The sequence below is a fragment of the Athene cunicularia genome (genome assembly GCF_003259725.1).
Source record: "Athene cunicularia isolate RWA chromosome 2 unlocalized genomic scaffold, athCun1 chr2_part1, whole genome shotgun sequence".
Classification (NCBI taxonomy): Eukaryota; Metazoa; Chordata; class Aves; order Strigiformes; family Strigidae; genus Athene; species Athene cunicularia.
Genome location: NW_020799095.1, coordinates 108,239,555 through 108,255,202, shown reverse-complemented (window position 1 = coordinate 108,255,202; position 15,648 = coordinate 108,239,555). Strand labels below are relative to the sequence as shown.

Sequence of the window (15,648 nt, the reverse complement as noted above, 5' to 3'; positions counted from 1 at the left end):
CCTGAGATCTGCTTAGATAGAGACTGGAGGTACAGTAGAAACCTAGAAACTTTGGAAAACACTTCTTCGTAAACCAAATGGAAAGAAGCTTTGAATGTAAGACATTTTCTTTCCCCTGGGACTGTGCTGCCCAAGAAGAAGGGTCATAGAATCATTCAGGTTAGAAAAGACCCTTGGGATCATTGAATCCAACCATCAGCCCTGCTCCACAAAGTTCTCCCCTACACCATATCCCCCAGCATCTCATCTAAACGACCCTTAAACACATCCAGGGATGGTGACTCCACCACCTCCCTGGGCAGCCTATTCCACCGTCTGACCAATTTTCTGTGAAAAATTTTTTCCTAATGTCCAGTCTGACCCTCCCCTGTTGGAGGTTAAAGCCATTCCCCCTTGTTCTGTCACTAATCACCTGTGAGAAGGCACCAGCACCAACCTCTCTACAATGTCCTTTCAGGTAGCTGTAGAGAGTGATGAGGTCTCCCCTCAGCCTTCTCTTCCTCAAACTGAACAGTCCCAGCTCCTTCAATCGCTCCTCATAGGATCTGTTCTCTAGATCCCTCTTCCCCTCCTCACCTGTCCTGCCAGAGAGCTGCCAGAAGTGGCTCTTGCTCTCCGGGAAGTTGTGTGATTTGTGTATATGCTACATGTACCTCATGTGGGTAATACATGAAAGCCTAAAGGTACTCTGAGATCCTCAAATCAAGGTTGTTTTGAATGCTAAGCAGTATAACTACTACAAAGCACTGGACATTCTTTCACCTTTATTCAACAAAATGAGAAGCAATGCCATGTTTTATGCAGAATTATTCCAGAGAAATTATGAAACAAGAAACGTGTTTGTTTGCTTTAGCAGCCTCAGCATTTAAGAGACAGGAGATGCCAAAGTTCAGGCTGCCCATGAAACTGTGGCATTGCTGTTGTGTGTAAGACTTATGAGTACAGTCTTTGACTCCGGTACACAATTCTTTTCACAACCACTTCCTCATTCAGTGATTAACTCTGTTGTAAAACAAACACTAGAGCTCTGTGTCTCCTGAAGCCGTGTGAAGACAAATAACAGCAGAAAGCTTGCCAGGTGCTCAAGGACTAAGGAACAACTCAGGTGCCATGAGCAGGCATGGAGGCTCTCCAGCACCTGCAGAGGGGCTTGATCCATCACAGATTTTCACCTGCAGCTGATTCTCAGCACAGGTGAACTGCTCTGGATTTATTTTCTCCTGAGGGCTACTATATAGGCCAAATGGGAGCAGATTTGCACTGGGACAAATAACAGAAGTACTCCTCATGCAAAAGGTCATGTGCTCTGCTGAAGTTTACATACTTGCTCCAAAGTACAATACTACTAAAGTGCACTGAAGAAAATATCTGAGGTTTTCTTTTAAGGTGAAGAAAAAAATATGATTTTTATGCTAGCCTTGTTCTCAGTGTTACTGAATCACTTGAACTGAAACATTCCAAAAATACTCAGGCTGAAGAAAACAGCTGACCTGAAAAATTTCATCTCAAACATTAAAAGTTTCACAAATACCCTGAAAACCAGGGTACTATAAACAGGAACTGCTGGGCAGCTTTCCTAATTGGTGGTACTAACAACCTATTACATAGTCAGGACTTTACGTGTTTTCGTTACCGCAGACTACATTATCAACTACTCTACAGTGAGCTGAAAATAAGCAGAAAAATAAAGAGAGAAGGGAAACAGAAAGGAGGCAGAGCTGCCAGCTGAATTTGGACAAGCCCAGTAAGGCTGTTCTGTGGCCACTTTGGGCAGTAAGAGACACTGAAGGACAGTTTCTTGTGTCTGCCATGGCCTTACAAAGCTGTATCAGACACATGCACATGCACATCACTCCAATACAGAAGGCTTTCACAACATGAATAGTCCGCACCTCTCCCAAGGTCATGTGCCCACAACCCACAGCCAGTCAGACTGCTACTTAAATGCAAGTGGAGCCATATAGGCTGTCGAGATAAATATATCACAGTCATATTTCAGCAGATGAAAAAGAAACCTGAGATACCTGCTTGGATTAGATGCAAGAAAGAGGATACCTGGACAAGCAACAGGCAATTCTATTTGTGTGTCCAAAGGAAAAATGCAGCAAGTTTCACATAAACCAACCTTTTGAGAAAGAGGAGCAAAATAATTCCTTCTTCCAAGGCAGTAAATGAGCATTTCCAGAGCCACGTGACGACAGCGTGGTCAGGACCATACCTCAGATCTACCTGTGGGACTACAAGTTGCTCTCGGCACTGAAGTCTCCTTTCCTAATTCACCGCATTAATTTAAAACGTTTCTGCAATGACACACATAGGGCACAAAAGATCATGCCCAGGAGCCAACCCCTGAACATATGGTTTGCAGTTCCCAGAACAACTCCAATGAAGTGAAAACTGGTGGAGGTTTAACAGCTTGACTTCTTATTTTCTGCTAACTCCAAAATTAAAAGCGACAAACAAGTAGCTTGCAAGATGTTCTTAGCTGCTTCAGCATGGTTGCGTATGAGCTATAAAGAAAAGGCAAAGTTTTAGAATTTTTAAATGTCCATTGTGTAATAAACAGTGGGTATTACAGAAATTTTAGTATCTTCAGACAGGATAAGGCTAGATTTAGAACTGCAATAATGCATTTAATTTCCTGGGGTCATAAAGTTAAGCTATAAAGTTCTCGCATCAGGTCAAGAGAACTCCTGGCACACCAGAAACTCCTTACTTCACGATGATTTACAGTCAGATAGAGCTGTCATTTGGAAGATTATAATACCAATGTCCTACTCAATAATCATAATTGTACAGGATGTTGCTTTTAAATTTGTAAATGGGTTTCTGCACCTCTTACCTTTAGTAACGCGTGAGCCTATCTTTGGACTGCTTGTTATACTAATATGAAGTGACACTTCTTTACCAAGGGTTCAAATTTTAGTTGGCCTTCCATTCTCTCTTGGACAGGTGAATGAATCAGACTGTCAATTTTGTAATAACTAGTTGAATTTTACTTTTAATAAGATTTCCAGTGAAGATTATTTTCCAAGCAGTTCTACCTATCAATTTTCTATAGGGTCATAAGATCTATTGTTCTGGATCATGAATTGCAAATGACAGCATAAAACAAAGACAAATTACAAGTACAACATTTGATAAATAGAAGAAAAAAGATAAGGAGTTCACATTTAATAAACAGTTAAATTGCAAGTACTAAGGTCTGGCATTGAAAACAGAAGAAACTTGGTAAAGAGAGCTACACTTTAATAGTGTGATTGCCATGTACACTTTCCATGAATTTCACTCAATTACAGCTGCTCAGCATCTCTGAAAATCAGACACAATGGGTGTGGCCTCTGCAGCAACGGGTAATAATGCATTTAAAGCTATGGAAAGTATATGTGTGCAATGCACTGTCTCCCACCACCAATATTTCAAGAGCATGAAACAGGGATACTTTATGAACAAAAAATGAATTAATTTATGAATGTCCTTTCCAGAACAGGAAATAGGGTGTCAGAAAGGTGGAGGTTTCTTTTCCTAACCGTCAGACAGTCTGACCTCCTTAGGAGTTTGACCCCATGAGGAAGACTAAAGCACAAGGCAGTCTTGGGATGTCTTCACCAGAGCTCATCTCCCCTCCCTACCCCACAACCACATGCATCCACTTTATTCAAGATTGCTGCCAGGTGAAAACAGAGGGAATGCCATTCCTCAATCAGAGATGCTGGGAAGGGCACACATGTGCAGAACCTTGGCCTACAGAGGGGTCATGGAAAAGGGAGAAACAGAAGAACTGCTACACATTGATCTGGAAGCACAGAGCATGAACCACCTGGGGTTTTCACCACAGTGGGGCTCAGGATGGCATCAGAGACAAAAAAAGATTTGGTTTAAATTGTAAAGCTGTCATGGTATCATCATGATGGTGTGATAGTTTTAGCAAAGTTTCACTAGATAAACTCAGATTTAAATATGTGCGTTATTTTAAATACTCTTACAGGAATCATAACTGCTTGTAATTTCCAGTATGAAGAATAAAAGAGATTTAGGTGGGAACCAACTATTCATTACACTGACTTTTCTTCCTAGGAGAACTGCAATCCCTTTTGCCCAAAATTTAGCACTTAGAAGATAATTTACAAGTGTTCAATCTGTTCTCTCCTGCTGCTTTTGCCATTTTTCCGCAATATTTGAAAAATGCTCTTTATTAAAAGCTAAGTTATCAGGCGTGGCTATTGCTTCCCCAAACCATCTCTCCTTTCTGATTTGTTGCCTATATCAACGAGGGAATTTAAAGTGATCTAGGCTGTACCTCCATTCTACTAATATGGTGCAAAGTTGCTTCAAAACAACTGCTGTTCTGCAGCTGGCCTTTTCTCTTGCCCAGTTTTCACCCCAAAGCAAGGGAGCTGAGGGGGAGATGCCTAGAGAAGCAGAATTGTGCTCTGCATCACTGCCCAGTGGTGACGGGCCTCTTAATGATAATAATAATAACCCTGCTCCAAAAGCAGGACTCAGACCAGACCCTGTCCTGGAAAGGTCTCCTGCCCCACCACCTCCAACACAAATATGCACCATCCAGGGTATGTGTCCACAGGCCATGATGGACAGACCCCAACTTCTCTGCCTCTTCCCTGAGCCACCCAGGTCCAAGGCCACTCTAAGCTCATTTCAGCTTCAGCAGTTGCTAAAAGGCTGTGCATCATCACTGGGCACAGCATGGTGCTGAGTGATCTCTGCAACTCATGCCTGGCACTGGAGCACATCCCACCACCCTGGGAAAGGGATAGAGGGGAGCTTGTGTTGCCATCTGCACACACGTCCTACCTCTGAATGCAGACTGAGCACACTACACCTTCATGCAGACAATGCAAAACAAGGTTGCTTGAAGCTTTCTTCATTCCTTTCTTTCCCTTCTTCTTCTGTTATTGGTGACATTTACAAATGGGTAAGTCTGAAGCCAACCGAGGGATAAAACATTGTGAAGAAACAATACTCTGCTAGATTTATCATTCATTTGAGAAATCTGCTTAATGACCACAGATCCTGACTGTGAAAGTGTCTAAGCAGGCAAACCCCTTGCCCATGAGGAGTTCTGTTGAAATGAAGAAGGACCAAGTACACTGTGGACTTCATTTAAAGGCAAAAGCTTGTAGAAATGGGGCCAAAATACAGACTCCCGTATGTGTACAGATACATATATATATATGTATGTACCTATGTGTATATATACACGTATACATATATATACACTCACACTCTAGAGGTACCTTAACCTGGAGTCACCCAAACTAGTATTATTGAGGTTTTCCTTTTCAAATCTGTGACAAGAGTGTGATGATGGAAACTTAATAAAATTTCAAAAGCCCACAAGCATCTTCAGTGAAAAGGCTTTTCACATCATCTTTGTACTGAATGTACAGTATTAAAAAAAATCATTTTAATAGCTGACTCCTTATAAATGATTAATGTATTGTATTGCACGTAAGTGCTCTCCTGTTTCTAGGAACATCTAGTTGGGTAATATTCTCATTTGTGATTCATATACATGTTCTTTTATAATTACAGTGAAACAACAGTTTCTGAGGAAGTGGTTTTTAAAAGTATGTCGAGTGCTACAGGAAGAGATCAAAGTATAATAAAACTTACATGAAAGCAAAAATTGTGCATGAATAACAGCACCAGCTTTAACAATGGACTGAATAAACACATGTAATTCTAAACAGGATGGACTGAATTTTTCATTCTAGCAATCACTTGCAGAAGGCTACATTTAAATGAACGGGCTGAGCAGATAAGCTTGCACGTATCGCCATAACCACTTGCTTCAAAAATATATACATATACGTGCCTGGGTTTCCATCGACAGGGAAACTCTCACTACAACATGTCAACACAGATCTTTACACATAGTGTTTGGGATCCTATAAACAGAGTAAATGTACACGTAAAAGCAGCCTCAGCAAATAGCAATGACTAAACCAGGCAACCTTCATTTCAGTGAGCAGAGAGACAGCCAGAGCAGCTGGAATGTTCATATCCTGGTATCATCAAGAAGCAGAAAACAACTGCAAAATGTGCCAGATACAGCACATCAGGATTTAGTCACCTGTTGTTTTGCTTTAGTGAGGAAAGACACTGAAGCAGTGGCTGTGAATGACAATTTGCTTGGCTGTTTGAAATAAAAGGAAATACTTTCTGTAAGCATGTGGTAAGCAGAGCACTGAACAACTCTAACAGCAGATCACCCCGAACTTAAAAGCAAAATTCCTCACTGTGACTACAGTACTTCTGCTATTGCCTGTGCAACCCCGGTCGGGACTGTGAATCTCACCTGCCAGTGCTAAAAACTACACAATAAATGGGTTTCCAGCTTAGCCATCTGCATTTGGAACCAAATTGTTCAGCTGCAAGGCTTTGGCATTTATCTTAGTAAAACTAAATTGCAAGTGCAGTGATCAGCCAATGAGCAGCAGTCTTTGTGGAATTACTCAGTCATACAGACTGATGACAGAACACGCAGGTTAGCTTACTGCTTCCCAAATATCAAATAAAAATCAAAACTGAAGAGGACAGCCTAAGTCTGACTTAAACAATTGAGGCAATGAGCACAGAACATGTCAGAAGTAAAGGGTTTTTTCCAGAAAATTATACAGCTAGAATACAAATTATAGATTGGTTCAGAATAGAAGAAATGCAGTAAATAGCATATTTTACCTATACAAAGTTTATTTTTGCGTAATTGTATTGAAATGCAATGCTTTGAAGGCAATATCCAAGTATCACAATGCTCCTTTAATACAGAGGTATATGGATCTTACTTTGCCAAAATAAACTAGAGAATAATCTTTGAAGCTTATATTGCCCTGAGATTTCTGTATAGCCTCTTGCAGAAATACTACTAACCTGCAATATGATGTGAGAAAAGTAGCAACGAAGAAAGTTTAGACTGAATGTCTTTCTTCATTCCCAGGTGAACAGAAAGCTTGTGTCCAAATATTTCAAAAAAGTCAGTACAAGGGAGTGACAGGTATTAAAGACACTCCCTACCTTCCCCAATTACATGAACTACCAGACTGAAGAAATAAAACTTTTTTTTCCCCCTGTGGGATGTAATGGCACCTTAAAACCTGAAGCATGAAGGTCATGAACTGAATTAACTCAAAGGCAAAAAAATAATTTAAAAATCCAGTACCAATATTAATACCACAGTTTAAAAGGACATAATCATTACGAAGTCTTTGTAATTGTTTGCATATATGAAGAGCTTCAGGGGGGTGGAAAATGTGAAAGATTTGCTCTGATGCTGACTGTAGTAAAATTTGAAGTGCCTTGTAATCCTTGGATGTCTTGCAAGGCCCTGCCTGAGCGACCAGCTCCTGGGAGAGACACACAGGCAGGACTGTCCAGGTACATCTCAGCTGCACATGCCAGGAGCCCTGCCAGGTCCCTGTGCATGTCCCGAGCTGCCACTCAATGGCATGTTGTGTCGGGGCAGAACCTGCTGGGACCATCCCCGCACCCTTCCCTTGGACTGCACTGGGGGAAAATCCAGAAACACCAGCAAAAAGAGAAGCACGGTGCATTCAACAGGCTCCTTGGTCTGGACAGTGGAGGGACCAGGATTGCTAGCAGCACAGCAAAAATTACCTGCCGCGCTGCCTGCACCCAGGCTGGGAGATGCGGGGCCTGTTCTGACCACTGCTGTGGGTTCACAGGTAAAGGATGGCATATTCCTGTATTTCTGTCTGCCCTCTTGGATGTCCGCTCTCACCCATCATGAGTGTGGTCAGCAGGATCACTCCCTCACCGTGTCTGCATGCTAAGCGACACCAGCGCTGCCGGGGCTTTCATGCTCTACTGTTCTACAGTAAGAACAGTGAAGGTTTTCTGCTGAGACAACAGTCAGTACAAAGCACTACCAGAAAACCCCCAAGCAAAAGCCATCCCCAACAACAAAAGAGAATTCAGGGTGCACAAAACAAGTCCATGCTGTTAACAGTTGTGTGAATAACTTAACAGCCCTTTTCTACCTCTATCCTCTGTGCAGTAGTACCAAAAGGTTTTAAGAAGCACTCCAAACGCCTGAGCCTGACTCTAAGAGGCTAAAACTCTTAACAGAAATTGCATATGGAATTCATTTTCTTTCATAAGCTTCAGAAACACATTCTTTGAAATCCCCAGTGCTCTTCCATCAAACAATGCGGAGGTGAATAAATGTAGCAAAGACCAAAGGTATTACGGGGCAGAATCTTCTGTGCTTTTCATTGCATTGTGCAGGCGTTTGCATCTGTACCATAAGTTCAAAGCCTGAATAGAAACTGTCACTGTCTGACAAAGACTTTGCACTCTATCAAAAAGCACTTATTCACATTTTCAACAGTATTTTTTTCTCTCCAAGAAAAAAGTTTTCAAACATAAATCATATTTCTCAAAGCCACTGCCAGTACCCAACTGCTCCCCACGAAGACAGTTAACTGCACCCTACCCGTAGAAATGATGCTCCTCCGATCGCCTGCTCTGTTCCCTGCTTCTTCTGCCTCAGAGTGCTCAGATCAGATCCTGCCCCAGAGAAAAAGCAGAGTCAAAGGCTTGGGATACTCAGAGCCAAATCCTGGAGTCAGGCTGCAGGAGGATCAAGGAGTACTGGGCTGAAGCAGCATGGAAGGGAGACATATCAAAGGGCACTATCGCTCAACCATCACGCACAGGTAATTGAGAGCACCTTAATTCGAAACTGCTGGTCACCATCTGGTGATAAAATAAGGAGACACCAAGGGAGTTAAAGCAAGCTTGCACATACCGGGATATTCTACTTACACTTCATAATGAAACCCATTGTCACCTCCATTCATACTGTCAAGTCTTTCCCACTTTAGCAGTTTAATACGATTTGTGTTAGCTTTGTCTCTCCTTCACTTCAGTTACAAGCTGATTTCGTCTTTCCAACAGATTGCATCGCACACGCACATAACCTTCCAATTCAAGACACTTCTAACATGAAAGGGTGTTAAGAGTAGCTGAGACCTGCAAAGTTGTGACACTCCTAAACACAGGCACAAAAGACAGCTATTGGGATGAGTCTGTTAAACAAGGCAGAGTTAAAGGGTTAAAAAAAGACAAGAGTCTGGCTCTCTCCCTACTACAGGACTCTTAAGTGCGTGTTTATGAATCCTGGGACAGTGTCAAAATTAGGCCTAGCTGACCATTAAGAGTGAATAATTTCCTAACACGGTGAGATGTTTTAAATACATGTAACTGTAAACACCTGAAGTGTTCTGCTTCTAATTATTTTTGCTACATATGAAATAATTGAGGAAAATGTGTACGATATCTTTAATTTGTTAATTACCAGCTGGCTCCTACCACGCATTATTAAGCTACTATGGCAGTGACTAATGCTTCTGACAATACTAAATTACCAACACCTTGTGGAGAAATGTGACCTGAGCAGCCTAGAAAGGACTAGCTGCAGGTGTTTATTTTCAGATAAAGATGGTTTATTAACCCAGGCATAAGACAACAAACATTAAGTACCACAGGCACAAGTCCTGAGGAGGATGGCTGAACCCCAAGCCCTGCATGCTGCCCATTCTGTGGGGACTGCCAAGCCCATGGCTGGGGTAACATGGACACCTGTATCTCACACTGCACATGGGACAGATCTGGAGAAGCAAGAGAACCCAGGAATTCTCTCCAGTGGTGTTTTACATGTGGGCTCTGCAGCTACGGCCACCTGCTCATGACTTCATCTGGGGCACTGGATATGCAGAGGCAGTGCCGTACCATGCACTGGTGTTCAGGGCTCCTCCACTTCCAGCCTGTAGTTCCAAAGGCTACATGCCCACACTCGTGTGGTTTCAGAGGCTCAGTATCAAGTGCAAATCTGTGCACTCAAAAAGGGCCAGGCCTAACGCCATTCCTTCACACATTTCAGTAATTCCCTGACGTGAAGCACACGAGGCAACTCTTGCTGAAGCAAAAGCAGGCTGGAGCCAGCCCCTTCACCGTGCGAAGGGCAGGGCTGCTCAGCTGCAACGGACACCAGGCAAGGAGTCTGGGGGTCTCGGGGATGGCAGGGACTTTGCATGGAGGGAAGATAAATATGAAGGAAATATGACTGCCCATTAAAGGTTCCACTACACAGTTGCAGCCCAGGCACAGCCCTTTTCCTCTCACCTCTGAATATAAGTCTTTTTATTATTTCCTCTTTTTTAAAGTCAAAGCACTTTTTGCCAAATTGATTAGATTAATAACATTATAGCTTGGACAGGAACTTACACGTCTTGGTACTAAGTGTATGAAATAACATTACTCTCCTTTCCAAATCCTCCTGTAGTGGTTAGGAAAGCCAGTCTTCTCTTGTGCAGCTGCATTATAAAATCGCTGAACAAAACTATTCTGCTGTAACAGGAAGGGACACATTTTCTTCTCTACTGTAAGTAGGTCAATGAAAACATGATGTTGTGAGGAAGACACTGTTTTTTTCTCTGTCTTCTTCCCCCTAATGGCAGTTTCAAATCATTCTGATTTAATTACATTTCTAGTGTTAGCTATAGTAACACTGCAAGGTTATTAACAACTGATATATTGGTGTTCCTAAAGTCTGGAGTTTGTGCTTCCTTGCAGGCTTATTCTAGCCTCAGGTATACACATGCAATTCCTATACAGAGCATGTCATTGGACAGCTAAGAAAAGCCTGCAAAGAAATCTGGATGTGAAATGCAACAATACATTATGAGGCACAAAATCTTAACTCTCAGCTCTGAGATTCACACTGAGTTTTAACATCAATGTGATCTCTTTTTGAGGATAAAATTCTATCATCTACTCTAAATCTAAAGTATCTACACTGTGAACAGTGAACTTGCTCTGAATTAATACTGGCATTAACAAAGCCAGAGTATTTTTGTTATTGATGTCAGTGATGTTATTAATTTGAGTTGATGACTTTTGGAGATTTGATAAGGAATGATTAGGACTAATCAATTAAATGGAATCTCACAAAAATATTGGTTTTTTTGTAGAAGATAGTGGTGTAATGGTTTAAGTAGTCACAGAGACGTTGTGCTTAGTTTAAAGCAACCATACAACCAGTTACGCTGCTGGACAAGGTACCATTGTTAGACTGTTTGGTAAGCATGATTTATTGCCCTGTGGACCACGTGTTTTAAAAGCTGTACTGTGAAAGGGCCTCAAAGCATGTTAAAATTGCCATGTGAGCCAAAGTCCTTGAGTCAAGGGCACTGGGAGGTCTTTCTTCTGAGTTGGTAGCCTGTGGTGGTCAGAAAAGCAGCCCTCCGACTCATTTCAGGACTCAAGGGCGCATAACCAGAAAGAGGTGGAAATATGAAAATGAGTTACAGGAGTTAGCATGATTATATATGAGAACTTGATTAATATGTATTACTGTATCCAATATAATCAGCATGTTACACGAATTAGGTGTGCGTTGTTTGTGAGACGACTCCCCTGCACACCTGGCCAAACACCCGGCCATTAATAAAGGAGTGTCTGCTTATCTACATCACATTGGTGTCATTAAGTTCTTTTATCCTGTTTTGGTGACATTTTCAGTGAAAGTTTTCAAATTCATAGCACCTGGAGACTTTTCTGTATGCATTTCATCAGAAGAAACATTTAACTTGAAGTCATAGCTATCTAAATACTAAATGTAAATTAAAGGCCATTAGCAATAAAAAAGACATTCTGGGGGAGAACCCCCTCCAAAAACAGAAAAAGGAAAAAAACCTACATTACACTAAAGAGAATATAGAATGCCTAAAGTCTTATCAAATAAAATTTAAAAAACAAAAATAGGTGTTGCTTTTTTACTGACTGACTCTATTTTAGAACAGATGGTGTAAACTAGTTTTGTTGACATCTGAAAAAAGGAAGAAGTAATTAATTCACCTCACATAATGCCTGTTGTAAACTCTCACCCACACAGGCACTCCAAAGGCCCTCTTCTGCAACCGAATGCTTGCCATAGCAAAGGTTACACGCTCTTACAACCCACTCCTTACATCCTCATCCTGAAAACAACAGGGCTGCCTAGGACAGTAAAGCTAAGCACATACAAGTGGACACCACTGTCCTCAGCATGAAATTTTTACCCTATAAAACCCCATGACTTCAAAGGGGACTCGGATTTCATCCTAAGAATCCAATTACATGTTTCAAATTTAGGATGGATTGTCAAGTGCCAGCTGACAGAGTGATGGTCCCAAGTATTTCAGGACAACGACATTTGAGCTGAAATGCAAAGCCAGCTGTTCATGCCGTAACCACTTACCTAAGGAACATTTCAAAATGCGGAAATTATATGATGATTAAGTGCCTCTGCACCTCAGCAAAACGCATCCCACTCTGCAGAGAGATCTTTCCAACCAAAATTTAGAAAACATGTCTTTCATTAAGAAAATAATTCTATGTGCAGTATTATCACCAGTATCATCAAGTCATAAGGATGGTTGAAAGATATGTAATCCACCTCCCACTGTGAGATAAAGTCAGATTCACTTCCCTTTTGTTTACTAAAGCCATTCCTAACACCTCCATCGATAGGAGACTCCCCAACTGCCACTGACAGCCTATTTCAAGGATAACATTTTCCTAGGTTTTACCTCTTCTTTCTTGCTTCTCTTTAGACCCATTTCTCTTTGTCTATGGGCACAGAGAAGAAATTACTGGCCTCCTCTTTGCAACAGACTGCTTTGGGCTATCTGGGCCTCAAAAGCTGCCTGTTTCCTACCCACTCTCCAGCAAGCTGCTCTTCCTGAGGCACTAAAACCATAAATGTTTCAGGTTTTTCTCCTGAGGCATGTCCTCTGGATCCCTGGTCATTTCTACTGCCCCCTCCCCTTCACTTCCAAAGTGGCCAGCATTTTCTTAAAGAGCAGTGATGCAAACTGAACACAAGACTCCAGATGAGCATTCATCAACGTGGAAATTGCTCCCTTCGGGCTCTACTTCCATATGCATTCCAATATCGTGCTTTTCTCCTTTCTATCGTGCAAAGCTCTACATTACCAATTCATGTTCAATTAGAGATTCACAGTAAGCCTTATCCTCAAATGCTGCTGCCTCACCAGTTGTTTCCCAGCCTGTATTGGTGTCAAGAGCTACCAGCACAAAGCTCGGCAAATCCTCTGGAGCTACATACCACCTCTGCTGGCCTCTGTGTGCCTGGTGAACCAAGCGTGCCCTTGCGATGCTGCCTCACGAAAGGCACCGAGTTGTGTGTAGTTCTTAATTGGCACACAGTGAAAAATACTACAAATCCAGCAAGGACCAGGCCAATATTTGCATAACCTTCCCCTCTTTTTATTTGCCTGCTCTATCCATCAGGGGCAGGGTGGAAAAACAATTAGGACTATTTCTTTCAAGGCTGAGATATCAAATTTTATTTCCTTGTTCTATATTGAGTCTGCCAGTACATGTAGTCATGCCTAATACAATCCCAAGCAGTCATCTACGATAGTGTACCACAGAAAAAGGATAGGACTAATGACCTATGAAATAGGTATGGACAGACCTGGCTAGGCTGAGGTTGCATTCTGGCAAAGCCTGGTTTCTCTTGGACATAATACAATGGATGACTTATTTAGTACTTTATATGCACAGTTACAAAAGCTAAGGCTTTGTGCCCAAGGAATTTATTTTCACTTTCAGGAAAAGTGAGTGGCCTGAAAAATTATCAGTCTATCTACTTACTTTATGCCCTTTTCATAGAGAATACACTGTTTCAATGTGGGTGGATATTAAACAGTGTAACAGCAAAGATTCAGTCCAAGTTACCCGTGAGTTATGAGTAACTGCGTGACTTTCAGCAGACACCTATTCACCTTTCAGTGAAAATGCACTGCGAAGAGTTCACCTACGCCTGGAAACTAATTTTTTTTTTTTTTTTTTTTTAAAGGCTTTAAACTCTAGCCCTTTTGACTCTATTTAGGAATACATCAACAGATTTAATGTAGATTAAGAACTTACATTTGCTTGGATTCTTTTCAACCATTGCTACCTAATTTTATTTAGCTGTATGATTTCTGAAATTATATTTACTATCTCCTAGACTCACATAATTGCTTCTTGCCGTCATCATTTTAGCAAGTTCCTTTGCTTACACCCACTTCCTACTATAAAACTTTTTTCAGTTGCTCTGCCAAATTTCATGCTTGATTTGAAATTTTACATACCAGATAACAGTCTAGCTGAATGTATTATTTATACATTTTCAGCAATTTTCAAAGCTAAAGTTATCAAAAAGAAATAATTTTACCTGTGTTAAAATAAATTTTTTATAATTCTTTTGGTGAGAAGCATTAATTCCTCCATGCTTTCACATAAAAACTTGAAATCTGGCAGGTAGGTACATGGCAGGCAGGTACAGCTATTATCTTTCTGCTGCTATCAGCAATCAACCATTGAACTTATTAACAAAAGGCTTATTTCATCCTTCTCCAAGGATGGTTCATAGGGAGCTTTAGAGCTTACAAGTGCAAGCCATTGCTCCACCAGCTGAAGGTCTGAACCTTGCTGATGACTTCTGTTTTGAACTGACACGGGTCTATGGGAGATGTGCTCAGGGGGGCTTCTTGCAAGCAACACACAACTTCTTGTATTTGAAAATGTGTCTCCTCCAAAAATTTCCTCCCAAACTGAGACTCTGTAGGCAAGCGGAGGAGATGGAGTAAAAACTTTCACTGAGTTACCACTTCTGGATGTCCTGCCAGCCTGCCCTGGTTGCTGCAACTATGTGTTCAAAGGGTCAGCCAAAAATTAATCCAACTCTATGGCTGGAATTACAGGGAAGACAACTCTGAGGTTGGGATGAAGAGCATAAACAATTGCCTGTCAGGTGGCAAAGAGAGGTGGGAAGCCAGGATGCAGAATATGGTTTAGGGGAAATAATGTGATAGATGGCATTATCAGAAGTGGGTTTTTTTTAAAAGAAGAATATGACCTGTTTACAGAATAGCCTGGCAAAGTACATGACTTGACTCTCAGCCCCATTAAGCTCTCCTTGCACTCCTGTACCAGCATAATACAATTTGTACCTGCATTAAACTGATGTGATTTACTTTCCCTAATAAAGACATGCAAATTGATCAAACTTTTAAGGACAAAAATAAAACCATAAAACACTTTGCATTTTGTTTGATCTCTTTGGAAATCTGTTTGATCTGTTTGGAAACACATTTTGTTTGTGTATATTCAAAGAAAAGTGAAACATTTGCAATAGCAATTAAAAATACACATCAAATACCGAGATAAATGCTTTCGAACTTGGATCTATAATGTGCCTTTTTTCCTGAGTTCTAGTCTGCAAAAAAGTGGCCAGCTCTCCTGGATTAAATTTAATTTCTCAAGTAGATGAGGAAGCTTTCAGTTACACAAATTAGTTAAAACTCCATATTAAAAGAGCAGTAAGATTTCACAATTATCAACTCAAGATAGAAAATGTTTAAATTACTGTGTTGCCTTTGTAATTTAATGCATTTTTTAAGATGTAAAGTTAGTCATCCTGAAGTAAATTTATAGGAAAAAAAGAATGATCTAAAACCAGGGAATGGATTATATTTCCATATCACACAAATGACACAGTAGGTCTCTCAATCCAACATAAATGAGTTGTGTAGAAAAAAAAAAAAAAAAAAA

The 15,648-nt window shown here is 41.0% G+C and overlaps 1 protein-coding gene across 3 annotated transcripts in view; it reads right to left on the bottom strand.

Moving 5' to 3' along the window:
* DTNA (dystrobrevin alpha) overlaps positions 1-15,648 on the bottom strand; it is a 219,957-nt gene that overhangs the window by 164,987 nt on the left and 39,322 nt on the right. Inside the window, exon 2 of one of the 3 annotated variants that reach the window (XM_026841318.1) lies at positions 8,477-8,550. The exons of the other annotated variants lie outside the window; for them this stretch is intronic. The gene's annotated coding sequence lies outside the window, so the exon portion shown is untranslated. The remainder of the gene's footprint in view (positions 1-8,476; positions 8,551-15,648) is intronic. 3 annotated transcript variants of the gene reach the window in all.